Source organism: Hippocampus comes, unplaced genomic scaffold, assembly GCF_001891065.2.
Source record: "Hippocampus comes isolate QL1 unplaced genomic scaffold, H_comes_QL1_v1.1 scaffold242, whole genome shotgun sequence".
NCBI lineage: Eukaryota > Metazoa > Chordata > Actinopteri > Syngnathiformes > Syngnathidae > Hippocampus > Hippocampus comes.
This window is the reverse complement of record NW_017805385.1, coordinates 205,269-225,784: the sequence shown is the minus strand read 5'-3', so window position 1 is coordinate 225,784 and position 20,516 is coordinate 205,269. Positions and strand designations below refer to the sequence as shown.

The 20,516-nt window shown below is 40.7% G+C and overlaps 2 long non-coding RNA genes across 2 annotated transcripts in view; both read right to left on the bottom strand.

Moving 5' to 3' along the window:
- Positions 1-575: 575 nt before the first annotated feature.
- Positions 576-20,516, bottom strand: part of LOC109517621 (uncharacterized) — a 20,403-nt gene continuing 462 nt past the window's right edge. Inside the window, exons 2-3 of the long non-coding RNA XR_002168585.1 lie at positions 20,448-20,453; positions 576-659 (exon numbers count right to left, since the gene is read on the bottom strand). This is a non-coding gene — a long non-coding RNA (uncharacterized LOC109517621). The remainder of the gene's footprint in view (positions 660-20,447; positions 20,454-20,516) is intronic.
- On the bottom strand, positions 2,066-2,830 carry LOC109517620 (uncharacterized). Its single transcript, XR_002168584.1, has 2 exons — positions 2,418-2,830; positions 2,066-2,262 (listed from the first exon to the last, which is right to left on the bottom strand). It is a non-coding gene; the product is annotated as an uncharacterized LOC109517620 (long non-coding RNA).

Genomic DNA, 20,516 nt, shown 5'->3' with positions numbered 1-20,516 from the left:
TCCTACAAACAACATTTAATAAAGGAGTTCAAAACATTCTATCATTTGCTCATTTAGAACGTGCTTTCCAGCAGTAAACAGAATTGATTGTGTTATTAAATCTGTTTTTGGAATGTACTCGTGCTGTTTTTCTCTCTCACCCGTTCGCATCGTATTTGTTGTCATAGCAATGTCGAGGTAATGTGCCGGTCGATCAGGATGGTTCTCTGAGCTATATTCACTAGCGTTGAACCACGAAGAGATTCAAACGCCCTTTACAAACCAGCATGAAGATGTCAGGTTTAAAATGGTCCAGGTTTACTTGCTGATGAAATTGAAATGCTTTGTACAAAATTGCCAGTAAGGCTCTCATATATGAAGACTGGTAAATGGAAATAATTTTGTTTGTTTTTTATTGTAGGTTGACAAAGACATTTTCAACAAATTCAATACCACTTTCTGCCTTGTGAACACATTTCCCATGTCAACTTGACACGCAAGACCGAGTTGCAGTTGTCTGTTGGTCAATGGCTATTTATGACAATATCTCTCCTTTTTAGTTTAAGGTTTCTTTTGTTCCAGACAGTGGTCTTCTTTTGAAGTGAAGAGAAAAACTCTTAACTAGATGACAGTTTCGGCTGTCACTTCAGCCTTTGTCGGAGCTAAGGTCCAAGTGTCAGCTAGCTAAGAGTTTTTTTTCTTCACTACTGGTTGACCAGACCATTGTCTGGAAAAAAAGAAACCATATACCTAATTCAACGAATTTTTTCCAGACCACTGTCTGGAAAAAAAAGAAACCTTATACCTAATTCAACTAATAACAAGACAAGATGAAGTTCATAACGGTATATCTCCTTTTCTTTGCTCCAGACTATATGACCTGAAAAACACAAAACAACATGATTATCTTAGCAAACTATTTACTACACATCTGAAAGCAAATCAACCCATTCCATTTTTTTTTTTTTTGGTAGTGGTAGTAAAGACTCTTATGATTTGGATCATTTAATCACTGCAAACGTCTTCGTCAGCATTCTGTTGTACCCAAGTGATTGATTGTGCGTCGAATGTTCTCCACTGGTGTAATAGGAATTGCTCAGCCCTCTGCCCGGCCATGATAAAAGCAGCTAGCCTTCACGCATAGTGGAACTGCATTTTACTTAAAAAAACAAAACAAAAACAAAAAAACGTTTTTTCAGTGCACCGTATATGAATAAAAATGAATACATTTCTTACTTTGATGACCTCTTGCGACACTTGGGAAGCCGACAGACCTTACCACCTACACAAGTCAGTGAGGAAAAAAAAGTTTACATTAAGCATGACAATTTCAATTAATCACAGATGAATATTCTTACAGCCGAAAACCATGAGGCCGAGCAGGAAAAGAAGTCCAGCGATGGACAGCCCAGTCACTTGCAGGGACCAATAATCTAAAAATAACAAATGTATATGACAAAGTCAGACTCAACATACTGCAAAACCCCAAGTTCGGATTTGTGTTGGAAGATTGTTTCTCGAGTGTAACAATGTTTCTTGCCAATTCGTATATTCCACATCCATTTTCTATCGCACTTGTCTTCATTATGCTCAAGGTATTCACATTTTCTGTCTGAGTAATGTTTTGTCCAAATTATTTGCTGCCATCTGGCTCGTACCTGAGTTAATTTTTGTGCACCTTGGAGTCTCAGTGAGTTGGGTGGAGGGATTACTAATCAGCTCTCGGCCTTCAGCGCTTTATGCACACCAGATCGTTCCCTTTGTTTCCTTGTTTGGAGCCGACAGCAGTCTTGCATTCGGTCTCGCACTAGTAATAAAGTTGTACTGCACACTGGGAGTGACATGCTTCGTTTTTTATCTTTACTCCTGTAAGTTTTGGCATCTTCCTAGCGACCCGCTTCCCATCTCAGTAAGCCGTGTACGTTCCTAGTCTTTGCTTTTTGTTGTGGTCCTGTTGTTTGCATTTTGCCTTGCACCACTAGTTTGTGTTTTCCAGTTTTTTTTTTTCTTTGTGGGCGCGGGGAGGTATTTACCTATTTTCTTTGCAACTTTTTTTTAACAAAAAAAAAAAAAACACTGATGTGTGTGTGTGTGTGTGTGTGTGTGTGTGTGTGTGTCACAAACTAACAACAAGTGAGGTGGAAGCTATCCCAGGTGACCCTAGACTGCTTGCCAGCCAAATGGAATTAACTCAGTTTACATTAATTTGAATGGGAATTTTTGTTTTTAAAATGAGGTTGCACGGTATTTGCTTTTGTGTTCCACTCTCACCCCTTGTTGAGCCTAGTCTTTCTATTAGAATGTGTCTAGCAAATAAAGTCAAAGAAAAGCAAAACGCACATAGGGCTTTTTTTCATAGCTGTGATGCACAGTCAGGGGGCTGCTATTAAAATATTTTCATGATAATGATAATTACTTCAATGAATATTGATTTCTACAACAATTCAGAGTAATTGTCCCACGCTGTTGTCATGTTTACGAATGAGATACGATGACATCCAGCACACATGTCCACGTAGTGCCGAATCTGTCTGCCTGCGCCTCGCTCAAATCCACCAAAATTCTGTTACATTATCTGTGCCACCACTTAGACCTGCTTTTTGGGAGTCTCAGTTCCAGTCAACTTATTGTCAGAAATTGCATGACCTGAGAGGCATTTAACTTGCGAGCATATGCCTCAGACAATTGCAAGGCACATATAGAGAAACACCCATTGTCACTCACATTCACACCCATGGTCCATTAGAATCTCCACTGAACCAAACATGCATGTTTTTGGAAAGTGGGAGGGAGCCTACACAAGCAGGGGGAGAACAAGTAAACTCCACAGAGTAGAGCAGAATGAAAAAAATCTTACCATATGTGAAAGCTTGATCCCAAGTTGGATCTACAACAAAAGTAGAGAAATAAGTTAGAAGGTGGCAAACAGGAAAAGCATTCTGGAGAGCCAACTGGAGGCGACACATCTCGTATCCCCGCTGACACATTTGATGACGGTGTATCACCGACATCTTATCTCCTCTTGCAAAAGATACAATCGAGCATGAATCTGCCGGCAAGACAGGAACTGAGGTGTTCTGTTCCTCCAGTCTGCCGTGTGTTTTGTTTGGAAGGCTGGGAATAGTGACATTGTCAGCCTGCCAGAGATAACAATAAAAATGTAGACGCCCGGGGCATTTAATGTGCCGATGGAGTAGGAAAATGTTTGGTTACCCCAGGCAAGCTCTTGATAGGTCTCGTTTTTGGTGGTTTTGTTCGGGGTGGCTGGGGAGGAGGATGTTGCTGCTGCTGTCATCGGGGAGGGGGGAACAACAAAAAACAATACATTATACTTAACAGATTTTCTTCACGGTTCCTTGCAACAATGCAAGGATTTACAACATGTTTAAGAATACATTTGATAAGTTTGGCTATGTTTGCCATTTGAAACACCTGTTTATAAAAAGTTATTTGTAGTCAAAACTCAATGCGGTTAAAATGACAAATCCAAATGCATTTTTTCTTTATGAGTATACTAATACATGAGCTCATGCAATACTTGCCAGTAGAATGGTTTAATACTTCATCATACAAAATATACCCACTTTGGTGAACCCTGCATTAGACGAACTACATCAAAAGCTACCGAAACTGCAGGTTTGTTGAATGAAACACAGAATGCAAAAAGATCAGTCATTTTAAAAAATGTTCACAATTCCAAAAATAGAATTGCAATTATGGCAAAGTGGTAAATTTACAAGAAACAGGTCCCAATTTTAAAACTATACTTAGAAGGGGGAAAAAAAGGAATGAAATATATTTTAATGATATCAAATTTGTGATAATTGCACCATGCAATGACAATAAAGGCTTTCTAGATAATAACTTATTCGCAGACCTAAATGGCTGACACACACTCACTCACTCTACTTCCATTATTGTTCCCTTGAACAGAATGACCACATGATTCATTTTACACCCGTGACCTTGCCCCCACTACTATGATCTACTATATTTATGACAAACTCAATAACTTCACCAGCTGGGTGCTCCAAACACATCAGCAACCTCCAGGGTGGAGACTATTACCTGGCGTAGAAGTCAGCTCACTGAGGCGCTCTGTTGTCCCCTCACTGGAAACTACAGCAACACAAAGCTTCACGATAATTCACAGCCGGTTAAACAATAATCAATCGCTAGATGGATGGATGGATGGATGGGTAGATTTTTATTGCTTTTAGACTTTAAATCTAATACGTCTAATATCACATCCAAATACTGTACCTGTTGGGGTGCTGGTTTCTGTTTTGGTGGTGCTGATGTTGATGGAACTACTGATGATGATGCTCTGGTTAACGTTGATCACTAAAGGGTCAACGATACTCGTGGGCTCCTGTCCTTTTCCTGTTACACCAAGTTTTTTTTTTTTTTATACAAAAAATCACAATGCCATTGACAGATTAAATGATGGGAGCCGGAGCTAAAAATGAACAGACCAGATGTTGGAGTGAAAGGTTCAGCTGTGATGGCCTTTGACACTGCGTAGAGAAGACATGTAATAGTAATAATGGTGTTTGATAACAAGCCGCAGTTGTAGTGGAGTGTAGTGGAAGAACAAAGCACAGAGCTGTGACCGCCTCACACAATGTCTGTTGTCCCGGCACCCACGTGACAACGAGTCTAGCCATGCCGAGCGGAGAGGCCTCACAGTATGTCCAAGTAATGGTCTTGTGAGTGCGGTGTAGTTACAGTACACAGATGTGGCTCTCATGAAAGCTCCAGTGACCACAGAGCTGCATTGTTGTGGGATTGTTGTGAACCACTCAAAGCACAGAAGGGCCCTTGTTTCGCCACTCAGACTCTCAGCACCTTTCAATTACCATCAAACCTCTTTCAAGTATTTCTAATTTCTTGCGCTTAAGCTGCATTTTCAACAACTTTGCATGATCTGCGGTCATTTTAATTGTTTCAGTCAGCCACATCCTCAAAATGCTCACTGGTCAATCACAGCTCAGCAAGGACCAGGCAAGAGCAAAAAGTGAACTGTATAATACTTGGGTCAAATCGATCCTAGTAACATTTACAATGAAGAAAATTGTGTCACTTACCATTTAACAATGGAGACAGCATAAACACCAGAGAAGCCAAGTAAATCTAAAATAAAACAACACATTTTGAAGTGGTGTGAAACAACAGTGACGAATTTCATCGAAAACAGTTGAGCACCATATTAAGTTAACACAATGTGATGATTGAAGATTGTACAAATAGTAACTTGCAATTAGCCAACTAACACAACAACAAAACAAGGTGTCACTTTGTATTAAAAGTGGCAGTCTATTATACATTCATACATTTCTATCCGTGATCTATAACGCTTGCACTCATTAGGGCAGCGCCGTCAAACTGATTTTTGTCGCGGGCCACTTTGGCGTTACGTCTTCCCTCGGAGGGCCGTTACGACACTGAGACCGAATAAATGTTAAATCATCACATCGTATTATTACTTGTATACACACACACACACACACACACACACACAAAAAAAAAAGGTTTACTAGTTTTGAGATCAGTCAACTATTTGTTTGTTGTTTGTTAAATTATTGTTCAAGTGAGTATTATCAGGGTAACAAAATTATTGCAAAATGTCAACGTTTTTATGACACATGACAATTTGACGTTTCGGTCCAGATTTTAGCAAGGATCATGGAAGTTGACAAGCATGATTTATATTATGTTGTCATTGATGGTTGCTATGGTTACACAGTACAAAAAAAAACCCAATACAAATCATAGACGACTCACAAGGTATCATGGATATGTACACAACGGGGTCGAATAGGGCTTGGACAGTTAAAGTGGGTGCACTTATTCCATGGAGGCTTATTTGACAACGCAGACAGGAAGTCTGCATTGCGGGCGACGCCACGTTTGGCACCTCTACTTCCTCTTTGAAGCAACATCCCCCACACTTCTGTCATTAAGTAGCACGCAGCTGCTCTTTGCTTTAAATATCATTGTTTTAAAAGATGCGCACATCATAGCAAGCACTTTAATTTATTTCCGGAAGAAAAAATAAAGTACCGCGGAGGCTGCGAATTATGTTCACAATCCTCCCACACTATTCTGAGACAAACTTTGTATCGATCAAACTTCAGAATGCGTTTCAAGTGTAGACCTGTCACCAATTAAAATGTGGAATTGGACAACGTGTCAACATTTTTGCTTGTAAGTTAGCGGAAATCCTTTACTTGCTGACTTTACACACAGTATGGATTCCTCCTTCGTAAATGAGCCAAAGCCACTACAAGCAGGACTTGGTCTTTTATTCCAGCAGTGTGTAGACTCAGGAGGAGGCAAAAAACAGGGCTAGCTGGAAGTTTATTCCCCAGTGTCGCTTTATATCAGCATTTCTCCCCCTAGAGAAAATGAATCTTTGACCTAACCTGGTGGCAGCTCGTCCTCCAGGCTTGGAAGAGTGTGACAGGTGAGCATCGAGGCTGCCATGAGCAGTGACAGCTCACATTAGCAGGTCATGCCAATCTTCATCTCACTGCATAGCATATGTCAACGCTGAGGCCTGTTCCCCTCAGGGCCCAAAAGGCTTCTACCCCCTCATGACCCGCCTGTTTGTCACATCTCCATCTGTCTGCTCATGTCTCTCGGTCTGTCATCCGCCATCAATTGCCCTTCACCAAAACAGGCCTTTCAAATCATCCAGCGGAGGCTATCGTGCCTACCTTTGTGTCCATTGTGTGAGGCAGCCCGCGCCAAAGCTTCATCCTCTTCATCCTCATCCACCACGAGGCTTTTTCTTCCTCATTCGGAGAGGCTGATGAGGTAACGGCCAAGCAGCCACACCCACGTGTTCACTGTCACGACTTCCTCATCCAGGCATGTCAACTCTGTCTCATTCGATCACTCCCCCCAACGACACATCCTTTGTCTTCCACTCGCTCACTCTTCGTCACTCCAGCGGTCGCAACAACATAGATCATTGTTATCACGTGTGCCCGAATGTGCAAGAATTTCAGTGTACAACTATTCTTCAATTTACCGAACAAAAGTACAGTCCCATTTGGCAGGAAATATGAAGTAGATGTTATTTGGTTTAATGGACCACATAAAGTGATGCGGCATGATGGAACTGGCCTCACGCCTTATGTTTGACACCTGTGGATTATGGTAATTAACCATTACTATGTATTAAATACAGTAGAAACTTATAGGAAAGAAAGACATCTGCTGAAACTGCTGGGGCATTACTTTAACTGCACCTAATGGAAGGTCCTCACTGACGCTGAAAACGGTTTGTGATTATTATTATAAATGCTGTACTGTCATCAAATGTCATTATACTTCATTTGCATAACACTGTGTGGATATTTACATATTGTCAGCGCCTTTCTTTCAAATCAAACCCTCCCCCCCATTAATGTTCCGCAATCATGCAGTTCCTGTATGTCTCAGTGTGTGCGCGCGCGCGTGTGTGTGTGTGTGTGTGTGTGTGTGTGTGTGTGTGTGTGTGTGTGTGTGTGTGTTAGACAGGATTTACACAAAGCCTGCGATTCATCCACATGTGCAGAGGAGTTTCTGTCCTTCTGTTTGTAACTAAGCTCGTTCTTTCGCATAAATTAACAATTCATACTGAGCATATGTCAGGTCAGTGATGTGGATTTTATCACTTTATCTAATAATACCCAAACTTTGCGTCAGACTTCGTTTCTGCCGGATGCTTGACCTCCTCCTTCTGCTGAGAATAACGATATCAGTTTAATCATTGATGATGACTGCTTCACTTTAGTCAACGCCCACATCATACAGTCACAAAGCTAAAGTCATTATTTTTACCGATGATATAAGCCATTTGCAATAACACTTTGTTTCACTCTGGAGTGTTTCTCCATATTTATTTGTGAAAATGTAAAAGAAATACTTAGAGTATATATTCCACCAAACTGACTTTAAACGATATGTTTCTTTAGGTACATTCATTCAATGCAATGAGAATGAGAACAACTAAAACAGATCAAGTCTGGATTTGGAAACACATCTCAACCTCTTGGCTTCAGGCAGAATATGGATATGAATGTACTGTTATTGCATTAACTATGCAAAGCACATCTTGTTAGTTTACTGACTATCTTTTAGGGTCGTGTGACATTAGATTTTCATATATTCATCATTATCATCCTTATCACCTTCATTGTGGGAAGTTCATAGAGAGCCATGTTGGTGTCTCACTAATATGCTTTTGTCTCGTTGCCCCTGACACAAGTGCATGGAGGTTCCTGGCATAGGGCGCGACACATCTTTGCATTCCACAAATGAGGCCTATTTTATTAGAGTTAGACTCAGTAATGATAGCGCAAGTTGTTGGATTAATCTGTGAGCCATTTTTAAAAGCATTCAAATCTGCTGATTGCTGTCATGAAGCTGTGGGAGTGAACTGCTCAGTGTCCTGTGGAAGATTTGCTGTCGTTCTTTCCATGTTGGTCATCTGTTTGCCTTTCGGAAAGCCTGAGCCACCATCACTGCATCAATCCGGGTCATATATACGGGTTTGTCCTGGCCTTACATTTACATTTGTCTCCCTGCAGTCGAGGACAAAGCTGTAATATTAAGCTAAAAAAAGAAACATTTTACAAAAATGAAGTCCGGATATAGTGAGAAAAATTATGTACAAGAAAATAGGTTTAATTTTAATTTTGAATACCACAGGTCAACACAATTTTTGAAGAGAGATGGGTTTATGTGACCCTAGCATTTTAGCACTGATTAAAAAAAAAAGTGTTTACCTTTTTCTCCTAGCACATCAGGTTTTAGAAATGTTTGTGTTTTTGTTGTATAGTTTGAACTATAAAAGTTGTGCAACACAGAATTAACCATGTGTTGGAATTCATTGCTATGTCGCTTCAGAAAAAAAATGACCATTAATTCATGATGATGATGATAACATAAGATAAGATAAGAAAACCTTTATTCGTCCCACAATGGAGAAATTCCCAATTTACAGCAGCAAAGTTACCAAAGGAAGAAAGTAGAAGAACACAAAGTATAGGAGCTGCTGTAAAGGCTGATGATGATTATTGTTATTATTGAAATCTGATGGGCTAGAGAAAAAAAAACTGGCAGATTCAGATTTAGCATAAAAAAAAATAATGTGGAAAAGTTGACTTTCATGTCTGTTTAAAAAAAATTGTATTTTGTGCATAAATGTCTACCTACATTAAGATAAACACTGCTGAGTATGGTGTATGTCAAGTTCGACTTAAGTATAAATTTGACAAAGAATTAAATATTCAAAACTTGGTCAGATCAGCCGACTGCACACATTAAAATCACCTCTTTTCCTGGCTACATTCCATCATCAAATGTTTTTTTTTTAATATGTATATAGTGAGGATAAGCGGTTTGGAAAATGGATGGATGATATATTCCATAATAATCGACACAGAGTATGGCAGGTCTCGAAAGAGGCAGCAGCTGCTGTATACAAATTGCTGTCTTTACATTTCCGTGGGATGCTTTTCTTTACCTCAACTTTATACTTCTCACATTCATTCCTTTTCCTCATAACATTTGCATGTTGTTTGTGTCTTTAAATACTGCCTCACTTTATGAATCATTTCATTTCTTCATCCATTTTTGGCAAAAGAAGCAAGTGTGATAATTCACCCATCCACTTATTTTCGGATCCGCTTATCCTCACAAGGGTCGCGGGGCGTGCTGGAGCCTCTCCCAGCCGTCTTCGGGCAGTAGGTAGGGGACACCCTGAACTGGTTGCCAGACAAAATTGCGAAAATACATACTGTATGTAAAATATGTGACACACCATGACATTTTCAGTCTATGTTTATTTTCTTGAAAAAGGTTGTCCCTCAGGCAGCAGTGTGAACTGCAGTGCTGAGCACGTCTGCCCCAAAATTCCTTTGTTTTGATATTCGACTCGCCTCCTGTGTGATTTGCATGTGACCCACTGTGCTTGAGTCTTTTTTTTTCTGTGGGTTTTCCTCCCCCATTTCAAAAGGATGCACATTAGGTTAATTGAAGATGCTAAATCACAGGTGTCAAACTCAAGGCCTGGGGCCAAATTCGGTCCTCCACTTCATTATTATGTGGCCTCCGAAGGCAAATTATGTTGTGCATGTCTACTTCATTCTAGTTATCCATCAATAACAAGAGACGATCACATGGGTTCACAGTCATAATGGCCCTTCAAGGAAAACATTATTCCATTGTATCCAGTGACAAAAATTAGGTTGAGACCCCTGCACTGCATTGTCTGCAGGCATTAATGGGAATGATTATTTGTCTATATGTGCCCTGGCGACCAGTCCAGCTGTCTCCCCGTGTTATGTACCCACATTTTGTAAATGTGTATGGAGTGTATTGTTGTGCTGTGCTGTAAAATATTGTTCCAGGTTTCCAACCAGCACACAGATGCACTTTGGTGGGCAGTGAGAGATCATCACGTGTGCCGCAGGAAATGATCTCCTCACTAGGGTTGTAGGTGAGCTAGAACCAACTGGATATGGATGAGAGACAGGTTTTCCCCTGAACTGGAGCCGATCGCATGGCACATAACTACAGACGAACAATCATTCACATTCACTTCTATTGACAAGTCTTCAACGTAGCATGTTTTTTTTTAAGCTAGATAACACTTTGTCAACAGTACAGAGTGTACAACTAACTTTCATATTTTCTTCTGTCGCTGACACAAAGTCAAGGCACTGTGTTTCCAGCTTGAAAACGCAAATGTCTCATCATGGTATGTGCACGTCAGATGTCATCGCGCTGAAAACGTGACTTGGCGGTGGCACACGTGACATCACTACCTCGCATAATGCTTCACGGATCAAGTCTTTGAATAGTGACTTCAATCAGACTATTGTTTTAGTTGCGTAATGTGTTTACGAGTTACTCAAGATTGCCGCCCATATGAATTAGAATTTTAATGAAAATTTTGTTCCTTGAGATTTGCCTGGAATTGGAGGCACAGCCTGTTAAAGCCATTGTCAATTGTCACACTAGGCTGACATTTGTTTGTTCACAATAGCAGTCAGGAAAGCATTAGGAAGGATGTAAAAACAGGCTAGAAGCCAAGCTAAGTATTTGTTCCTCTTTTTTTTCTTCTTAATTGTGTACTTTTGCGGCATGAATGTTCATAGCACCCTGGAGTATTGAGCTGTCAAACCTTCAGTTTACATCACATGATGCTGATGATGCATCTCGACTCTGCAATGCGCTTAGCGGCGGAGGCGGCTTGAACTTAAAGAAATGTTCAGTAACGAGCTAAACGTGTGTTGACAGTTCATGGTGGAGAACAGTCAGACTAAATGAGGAAATATATCTGAGAGAAACACAGAGATTTATTTTGAAGCTGACATGCAGGCTCCTGTCAGGAGTGACATGGAAAAACTGGGATGGCCCCACATTATCGGAAAACAAAAAATCAAGTTGACTTGTAGTTGAAGTGTAATTGCAATAAAATGAATGAGCTGTTCAGAACAAGCAAACTGAATGTTGTAAAAGAGGGGCGGTGGGTGGAGAATGGGGGGAACGCATATTTCCCAATGCAGCTTGTTTTGGCTGTCTGCATGTCTTTGCTCATGTGATTGATGTGACGAATCGTGCCAGAGGGAAAAGCAGAAGCTCGAGGATAAAATATAATGGCCCTGTGCAGACAAATGTAATGCATTCTGTCATTTTCTTATCCTGTTGCATGAATGGCAACGCATGAATAGGATACACCATCTAGTGGACGAGCATTCACTGGTTTTGCCTGTCACTCTCCATTGGTGGCACAGAATGAAGTTATAATTGCAAGAAAAAAAGAGGGAATTTTGTTAGAAATTAAATGAAATTAGACACAATACTGTGTCATCCTTGATGAGCTCTGATAGTACACTTGTATGCCGCAGCATGGTTGGGAATCACTGCTTGAAATGTCATACCAAGGCACTGGCACTGATGTCGTCAGGCATCTAAATGTGTCATTCTGTCAGCTGTATGAAAGTGCACATATTCACTTTATGGGTTCTGTGTGAAAGAACAGGCTGACAAATACTGAGTCTGCAGCTCAATTTACGTTTTTATGCCAACTGTGTGAAAGAAGCTCCACCCACCTCCTCAAGTTTCCTCAGCGTGTCTACTGAGTCGATCATAGTCCATCCATCCATCCATTTTCCGATCCGCTTCATCCTCACAAGGGTCGTGGGGGGTGCCGGGACCTACCCCAGCCATCTTCTGGCAGTAGGCGGGGGACACCCTGAACCGGTTGCCAGCCAATCGCAGGGCACACAGAGACTAACAACCTTTCGCGCTCACACTCACACCTAGGGACAGTTTGGAGTGTTCAATCAGCCTGCCATGCATGTTTTTGGAATGTGGGAGGAAAACCCACACAGGCACGGGGAGAACATGCAAACTCCACACAGGAAAGCCGGAGCTGGGATTGAACCCATGACCTCTGAACTGTGAGGTTGATGCGCGAAGAGTGGATTAACATTTCTGACAAATGTGTCAGAAGTATTTTTTATATTCAAATTTTTATTTATACCGAAGATGCAGTTTCACTTTCAATAACAAGTTGTGTATAAAGTTATAAACCATAAAAGATGGAGGGCGGATCCAGCAATTATTTTGTCTGTGTCTGGTTACCAAGGACACCGAGTGAAGGAGACGGAAACAAAAGCACACTAAAACGACTTTTCCTCTGAAAATGTCAAGGTGCCCATCACACAACCCAGTTGCCTTTCATCCTAAAATCCATTAATCACCAAAGACAATAATCCGAACAAAATCCAAATGCACAGAAGAGTGACCTATTCAAAATGCTCGGAAAAACTTACCTTAAAAAACTGAAGTATTCTCAAGTGCACCTCTCAGAACTGGCTTTGTTATTGCGTTATAACATCAAGACAACAACATTTGATTGGTGCCAATAGCCATATGGGTACTTTGTTCTGTTTGATAAACGAAACACTCTGAATGATGTTTTAGCTTGGAAAGGAAGGGATTGTGTGTTCCACGACCTTCTCCTACTTTTTTATTCAGAGTGGATGAATCTGTGTGGGATGTGTATGTGTTGCTCTGATGATTACTGTGGTTGGAAGGTTTCTCTTAACCTTGAAGAAAACCACAAGCTCGATCGACTGAGCCGACATGACACTTCTGTTCTCCCAACACAAAATTGGCCCTCTCGCCTTTTCCTTGTTATGCTGTCAATGAATAAAAGATGATTATTTTAATAAGAAATGTTGGACAACGTAAGGTGAAACAATGTGCACATGTATATGTATTTTGTCGAAGCTTGGAAGCTGGAAGTTTTTCTTTTGAACGTGTTCACTTTAGACATACTTTTTTCTCGGAGAGGACGAGCAGAATTATTTTGGAGGTATCACTCATTGCAGCTTTTTATAGTGCAAGCCACAAGGCATCATATTTGAAATATAAAGAAATCCTTATGATAGCTAAGGGCACGGAGAGCTGGGTCTTTACGCAACTGACTTCGGGCTAAAGGCAGATTACACCCCGGACTGGCCACCAGTCAATCACAGAGCACATTTAGAGACAGATGACGATTCACACTCACATTCACGACAGGAAAGTTGATCCAACAAAAATATTTATTTACAAAAAATAGGCGCAGGGCCGTCAAAGTACAAATAATGACGCTGGACAACAAGCCAGGATTAATGCAAGGAAAACAAAAAGCGCTTGCACAAGGCAAGGAAAAAACACGAACCAAAATCGCTTGTCACAAAAGTACAAGAAAGACCAGAGAACTACTAACTTGAATAACGAAGAACTTAAGCAAAGGCAAGAGCCAAAAAAACGGAATGAGTAATACGAGAGCGTCTAGATGAAATGCGCATAAACAATGACTTGAGCAAGGCAAAATTATCCGACAGTTTGGGTCCATGAGGTCCTTAAATAGTCCCAATAATTGTGACGCCAGACAGGTGCGCAGCAGGAAAACCGGGAATGCCTCTGCCCCCTGCTGGACACTAAGAGAATGTGATCACAACATTTTGTATTTAAGCCATCATAAACAGAGGTTTTTAATACTGTACATCCAGTGTTAGCGATAAACCGTAGGTAATAAAATGTCCTACCTTCCAGTGAAATATTGAATTGCTGCATCTGACTCTTTTGACAAGTGAATTTAGAGAAAATATTTGAAATGATAATGTGCTCAGCCGTCATGTGGTAAAAAGTTGCCGTCGTCAAGCCGTCATGCGCCGAAAAAAAAAAAGAACGGGGATGGGGGCGATTTGGCCGGGCTCATGCCAAGGACTGGGCCCGAAATACATCGGCCATTCGGAAAAATTAACATATTTTTTCCAAAATTGCCGATGGGCACCCCACCCCTGCGATTGAAAGATCGCACCAATATTGGAAGGTAAAGGTTATACTGACAATATAATTCAAAGAAAAACCTGAGCATTATTGTCTTTGGAAAGACAGAATGTTGTCTACAGCATTCACATTAGACGCCATTATACACTGCAGTGTCCCTCATGTCTCTGATTGGTCTGATTTTTTCTGGATCATATAATGCCGACGCTTTCCTCAGGATGTAAACTCAGTGGTACCGTGTAGTCTCCGGTGGAGTAATACAGTAATCAAGAGAACTTTCCTGAAATTAGAGAAACAAAAGCAAGAGATAACATCACAATATCTCTGACCCAAAGTGCCCATGTACGAATGACTATAAATGTTTTATCGGTTTCTTTCAAGTAACACACAAATACAGACATGCTTTTTGTCTCAGGAGTCCCTTGTTTTTATCGATTCACCTCTTGCACGCCCTGAACTGTAAGTTCAATGCTCTAATCAAGTGTGCGGAAAAAGAGACAGAACATACTAATCACAGTGGCTGTGCTATAATTTCAAGAGCACTGATTTTTAAGAGCACGTTAGAGTTTTTTTCTTTAAGTCATTTTAGAGCGCGTTAGATTGGTATATTTTTGGAATACAAAACTCTGTTTTGGTGGGTGAACCGCAGAGGTGACAAATGTGTGTCATAAGTGCAAATAAAAATTGGACATTTCAGAAGAACTCTTTTATTAATGTGCAGCTTTAAACAACAGATCATATACTGTAGATATGTATATACTGTACTCTATAGTGCATACCAATTTAGTTTATCATGTCTTCACCCAAGACTTTGCTTTCTGGGGCACGTGTATCAGGTGCGGTCTTGCCCTTGGGAGTACCGAGAGGTTTTTTTCGGTGAATTTGTCCCAATCCCACCACTGTATGAAGATCAATTATAACATCATTATTGTTTTTCTGTTATTTATAATAAAGTGTACCTCTACAATGTCGTGTTTCGTAATTACAGCATGAATATTTTTTCTACTCGAAGAACAATGCTGTTGAAATATTCCCTCAGCTACTGTACGTATGAAAACATTCATTGTGGGCTTATTGGAAGTAGAAAATGATAAATCTTCCAAACATCGATGCTTGTTTTGAATGCTAACTGCAAGTTATTGATCCGTTTTCCATCAGCGTGAACAGCTAAAGGTTTCATTAGTTTATCTATCCATTTCCCCCATGGTATAAATGGATTCTCCTCTGCATGATAGCGTCACCTCTCAGCCACACCTTTTTTTCCCCTCCACTCATCTGTTTATTCAGCCCTTTCTGCACCTCATGTTTTCGAAATTGCCTGCTCCCATCAAACCGACCACTTCCTCTCCTTTCTGCTCTTCTCCTGCTCTTACCGCAGCGTAGCCGTCATTGACATTTCTGACGGTCTGATGCAGGCTCCACGAGGAGGGTGCACTGGGCTGTGGCGTTGATCTCTCCCTTCTCATACTCATTCTGTTGGCTCGCAGTTGAATGACGAGCCCTGTATGGAGAGCCGCACACAGGTCTTGACCCTGAACATTTTAATTAAATGTGATGCCTAAGACGATGTACATGCAGTATCATTCCTGTGTGAACACAAAAGCATTGTGTGGACAGAACTTTGTGTGGTCGTTTTGGCTATTTCAGGCATGCGAAAATCTACTGCAGTGTTAAACTCAAACAGCATTTGTTCCGGGGAACTGGTTGACCTCTAATTTGTTTGGATATTTCCATGGTAAATAATGGAAGTGCAGTGAAACCAGCCAAAAGCGATACAATATGGAGTTCAATGAAATAGAAAGGGAAGAAATATGATTTCATGCATGATATCGGCTAATCTCATGAGATTCCAGCCCGGAGGGAAACCGTGACCATAACCGTCAAAGAGGAAATGCAACTTTTTGCGACATTCGGAAGCTCAAGAGGTAATACATTTAGATGCACAAAATAATTCTACCAAGCAGATGGTTAAAACTAAACGCACCACACAACCATTTTGGGCACAATGCCGGAGATGTTGTTAGCTATCTGCCTCACAGTTGTGACCTTCGCGGTTGGACCATCCTGCCTTCCTGTGTGCAATCTGCATGCTTTTCTGGGTTTTCCCTGGGTACCGTGTCATCCTCCCACATTCAAAAGCATGCGTGTTATGTTAAATGAGAGTATAAATTGTCCATCAGTGTGAATGTGAGTATGAATGGATGTTTTTCCTGTTGGAGAAAAAAGTTAAAGAATGTCAAAACATACAGGAGTTCATCTTTTGTTTTTGCTCAATGGACAGCTGACCGAACACCAGAGCTCCGTTTGACTTTATAGTCAGACCTTTGGTCGGCAAATTGTAAGACCTGAGGGCCACATGACTTTGGAGATTCTACTGTAGACTGGATGTTTGGCTCAATGCAGCTCCTCGACTCACCCCTTTTCATGCTTCTTTCCATCCAGTACGCTGCCTTTTTCAATGACCTAGGAGGGTGGAGTGTGTGTGGGGGGACCAACACAGGTGGGGAAAGGCTTAGCGTTTGGGAAATTACAGCTTGAAATGACTCGCATCATCTTACGAGCCCTGAACTTGATCGATGTAACAGCAAGGTCAGAGAAAGCGATGGGAGAGAAAGAAAGGACATGAAGCTATAATATGAGATAAAAGATATGTAAGCAAGAAAGAAGTGACAACTTTGAGGGATGAATGTGTCCCGAGGAAAAGGAGGAGGGTGGCAAGAGAGCCAGAGAAAAGGCGACAGAGCTGAGAGGCCCATGAGGTTGTGTGCTGACAATTGCATCATGCTTCTGAGTCACCACTTTATGTTGGAGCGTTCGGGCTCGGTCACGAAGGAAAGTAATTGGACCGAAAGCTCCGTAGATCCATAGCAACAAAATCACCCTTCTTCTTTGCTCCATTTGTTTACCACCTCAACCCGAGAAAAGGGATTGAACGGCCGTCTCTTGGGTCGAAAGTCCGTAATTGTTGGCTATTTGTTTATTTTGAATCATTAAACAATACAATTGAATAATTAAACAATATAATTAATCAATTGCTATCATGATCAATTCCAAAAGTATGAAAATATACAATAGCTGCAGCCTTACAAATAAAAATTCTACTAGCTAACACCTACTGCTTCACTAGAAAGAAGATAATAGGGTTTTAAACATGCCTACTAGTTGGGCCTTGTAGCATACCTGTGAGGTTTTTATGCAAGATGCCAAAAGAGGTGTGGACAAAAGAAGCCACTTCAAACAGTCATTCTTCTCGTACTGCGAAATTGTCTGACTATAGACAAGATGAAGAACATCGTAGGATATGGACCCTGAACTGGATATCAAGGATATCGAAATAATTCTCAACTGGTTTTCTAAAACTACGGGTGGCAACTATTCGCAATCAACTGCAGGAAATGAGAGCTAACGAAGTATTCACAAGGACATTAGAGTACACAAAAGGACACACGAGCGTGTCAACCTATTTTTCAATTTACCTTGATTGAGAAAAGACTAGAAATAAAGGGTGGGCGCCTTGACAACCGGTAGTCTCAGGCAGGGGGAAAAAAAAAACATAACGGCCTTGAAGTTGCATACATCAACATGATACATGCCAATGACGCGAGCTGCTGCGCGAATATCAGTTTCCAGCTGCTTTTAAAGTGGAAAGGACTTAATTGAGTTGTGAAGTGCGACCTTGTTTTAAGCCAATGTCATAAATACAACACAGCAGTGGCAAGCCTTACATTTGCCGCTAAAAATGAAGTAAAATATCCCCAAATCCATCCATCCACTATCCGAGTCGCTTATCCTCACTAGGCTCACAGGAATAATGGAGCCTCTCCCAGCTGTCTGTCATGTGGTGTACAGAGCACACCCTGAACTGGTTGCCAGCCGCGCGCTCATAACTGAACGCTAAGGAGACAGCGCATATCGAGAGTTGACCATCAGAGTAATGCAAGGCCATCCGTTGTTTGCCTCACAGCTGGCCATAAGACTGGCAAATAGAAGCATATTGAGGGGACTTCGGGCAACTGAACTTTTTGATCCTTAGTCATCATCCAGTATGTCTTTGTCAGCTGATAGGGGCTCTACAGAATAAGAAAAAGTGACTCTTTCTGCATAAATAGCTTAAGTATTAATTCACTGTGGATTTTATAACATATACAGCACAGTTGAATTAGAGTGACACCACACCGAACCGTGGTGGTGATTGTCACCACTGCATATTGTAATCAGGGTAGCCTCTCTCTCTCATTGCATTGAGTGTACTGACAGAAAAGTTTTTTGGTAGTTGCAGGCTGGTCACAGTGAAGAGTGGCGCTCTGGGAGGAAATCCATCCACGTACAGGAAACTACCCGGCTGGTCCCAATGGTATCGGTTAGCCAAAAACACAAGCCTCTTTTTATTTATGAGAGAGAACCATAATTAAGCTCGCATCCTGTTTTGATGGTTTATCTCGCGTGAAATCTTTGGCACAAACCACCGTTGACCAAACCATGGGCAAGAAAATTGAAGGAGGATCTGAGAAAGGAATTGTTTTTGATGAAAGATATTTCCCTCAATATGACGCTAATATGACGATATGATGGTGTCGAAAATGACTTGTGTGGCCCAAAACAGTCCGATAATTACATTTGTCGTCTCTAGATCAACACGTTTCTACTATATAAGATTGTACCTTCCCACTGGCCCTCCATCTCTCGCTGAGAGCTGTTCTGTGGGAGCAACAGCTGGCGCTCTCTAATAGAAATAGAAGGGAGAAGAAAGTTATGAAGTATTTTCTTTTTCCTTCTTTTCTCCTGTCAAATACACCACCCGATCCTGTTATTATTTTCAATTTTATGTGCTGGGTTGGCAATATATTCTGGAATTTTCTCAATTCCATCTACAGTAGAGTATGACGGAGGCAGCTGTATATTGCATTGTGCTTGTAGTTTTGCACGCTGGATTAAGCAAAAATTAGAGAGATAGATAGATAGATAGATAGATAGATAGATAGATAGATAGATAGATAGATAGATAGATAGATAGATAATTATTATTTACCTTTGCCACCATCATTTTAACTCCACATTGCATTCACTACCTAAAGCACTGTGCAAGAAGTATAGCATGACATGACTTTTTAAAAAAATTTGATTTAAAATTAAAGCAAAAATAATTTTGGATGGGTAATAATGTATAATTTTCCTTCTCAGGTGTACATGACATGATTGAGTTGAGGGCATTGGAGACAGGCTGGTGTTTATCAGATACTCTCAAGTGGTGCTGTATTTTAATAGTGGGAGATGTGATGAATAAATGATGACTAAATGGTGTAATGGTATCAGCCAGGAGATATCAACATCATCAAGGTCAAAACTCGCCTTCAAAGCTTTTCATGCGTTTATCTCACAGTTCATTCTGATATCTTTGAAAAAACATGTTTTTGACAGCAAACACTTTGCATTACTTGTTGACTGACTATGTGTATATATATATATATATTATTCGTCTCACAATGGAGAAATTCCCAATTTACAGCAGCAAAGTTATGAAAGGAAGAAAGCAGAAGAACAAAAAGTACAGGGGCTGCTTTAAAGGCAGCCACTAATAATAAAGAGGTACAAATAATCACAAAAATGAGCTTGGGGGCAGAATTAAGTTCAGGATTTGCGCACACACTTGTGTGTGTGTGTGTGTGTGTGTGTGTGTATATATATATATATATATATATATATATATATACAGGTATTTGTTGTTTTGGAAACACGAGTAAAAAGCAACACAAGAGGATGATGCTCAGTCGACTCTTTCTTGCTGCAGGCTACACCCCACTTAACTGAATAAATAATTCCTCTATCAGCTCCTCTCATAACATTCTAGAGCAAAGAGGTCAGTCTTATTTAGATCTTCTCTCTTTAGAAAAAAAAAAACGACCCTCGCCCCCTCTTTCCTCTCAAATGATAAAGTAGCGTTTAAAATCTATCAGAAACGCATGAGATTAATTATGTACATTGACATTACTGAGAAAACGTGGTGACAGGGCCAGCGCTGCATCACACTTTATGGGCTTTATAGTCAATATTAAACATGTTCAGTGGTGGATGCGGGCAGTGGTGTGCTGATAAAGGTGGCGCTGCAGGGATACCGTGACGACTTGCAACTTGAGGCAATAAAAGTCGACGCACATAAGGCGTGTAAAGTATATCAGAGTAGCATTATCGGA